Here is a 1,758-nt window from a genome sequence, read left to right on the forward strand (position 1 = left end):
CTGAAGACCATACCGATTCGTCTCTGCAGCTATCTTGGCCCATAGCGACTTGGGCATAAAGTAAAAGAATGTAAGTAGTGGAGAGTGACAAACGTTTAGTAGCTCAGCGACCGGTCGTGCATCTTCCATATTCAGACCAGAGTACGCTTCGACACCCTCCTCAAACTCGTGAGTGACTGGAGACCACTCCATTGAGCGTAACGCGTCCTCACGTTGCTGCTTGGCTTGACTGTTGAGGGCATCGCTGCCTACTTCTCGCCCACGACGGTCTTGATTGCCTTTAGCAGTCATAGCCATGGCTGCACGGTGAGCCTGACGCGCCTGCTTCGCCGCTTTCGCATCAAGTCCTTCCTGCTCACTCGGCTTGGCATACAGCGAGTCGCCTTGAAATTCATGTAGCACGTACGGTCTGATGCTGTAGTACATCGCTTCGCGTTTCTCTACGTTCGGAGGTGGTGGATTCAGCACGTCCACGTATTCTTGCATCATCGTAGTAATCTTCTCCTTTGTAGTAAGCACGCCGTCAATCTTCCGCCGCAAATTCTTCTTTACAACATCGTCATCAGGTCCTTTTTGGCAAGAAACCACCCCCAACTATCATTACCCTGGTGTGCAAACCAACAAAATAGACCACCAAGGCCGTATCTTATTATTCCATGCTAATGTATTCAAATGAGCAAACGCCTGCTTTAAACACTCTAATTTTTTCACAGTAAACGATGCAAGCCCACCAACCCACCAACTTAATGGCAGAAAGGCAGCCTCACAAAAAATGCCTCGAATATCCATAAGTACACACTCCCAGAGGGAGCGGACCGGACATCCAAAACAGAAATCCAACTACGAGCTTTTTAACTGCAACAACTTTAATATACGCTATTGGAGCTGGAATTACCGCGGCTGCTGGCACCAGACTTGCCCTCCAATTGATCCTCGTTAAGGGATTTAAATTGTTCTCATTCCAATTGCCCGACTCGAAGAGCCAGAGCATTGTTATTTATTGTCACTACCTCCCTGTGTCAGGATTGGGTAATTTACGCGCCTGCTGCCTTCCTTGGATGTGGTAGCCGTTTCTAAGGCTCCCTCTCCGGAATCAAACCCTAATTCCCCGTTACCCGTTAATGCCATGGTAGGCCCATATCCTACCATCCAAAGCTGATAGGGCAGAAACTCAATCGATTTATCGCGCAAAAGCGCGATCCGCACAGTTATTATGACTCAACACAATACCAGCCCGAAGACTGCATTGGTTTCAATCTAATAAATGCTACCCGCCCGACAAGCAGTTGGGTATTGATGCATGTATTAGCTCTAGAATTACTACGGGTATCCAAGTAGTAAGGGTACTATCGAGTAGACTATAACTGATATAATGAGCCATTCGCAGTTTCACAGTACAAAATTGTTTATACTTAGACATGCATGGCTTAAATCTTTGAGACAAGCGTATGACTACTGGCAGGATCAACCAGGGTTATATCCTCCATACTAAAGAAGACGACAAGTCGCCCCCAGCACAAAACAACAACACAGAGGCCCAGCCCGCAAAACAGCCCCCGCAACCGGCGGAAACAGTCGCTAGGCACACTCGCAGCTTTCTCTCAAAGCCGGCAATTAAATAGCCCGAGAACTCTTTTTTGCACGGAGGGCCAATTTATGATCTCTCACTTTACACAGTTCCCCTCTAAAAAATAGGGGAGATCAAGGAGCGCGAATAATAGAGAGCACGCGCCGCGCGCATACTCTTTGGGGTTGTGA

General features: G+C 47.8%; 1 non-coding gene across 1 annotated transcript; it reads right to left on the reverse strand.

Moving 5' to 3' along the window:
* Positions 1 to 596: 596 nt before the first annotated feature.
* Positions 597 to 1,473, reverse strand: PITG_33424 (the record flags this gene model as incomplete). Its single annotated transcript, XR_009934818.1, has 1 exon — positions 597 to 1,473. It is a non-coding gene; the product is annotated as an 18S ribosomal RNA (ribosomal RNA).
* Positions 1,474 to 1,758: the final 285 nt, after the last annotated feature.

The sequence above is a fragment of the Phytophthora infestans genome, genomic scaffold (genome assembly GCF_000142945.1).
Source record: "Phytophthora infestans T30-4 supercont1.84 genomic scaffold, whole genome shotgun sequence".
Taxonomy (NCBI): Eukaryota; Oomycota; class Peronosporomycetes; order Peronosporales; family Peronosporaceae; genus Phytophthora; species Phytophthora infestans.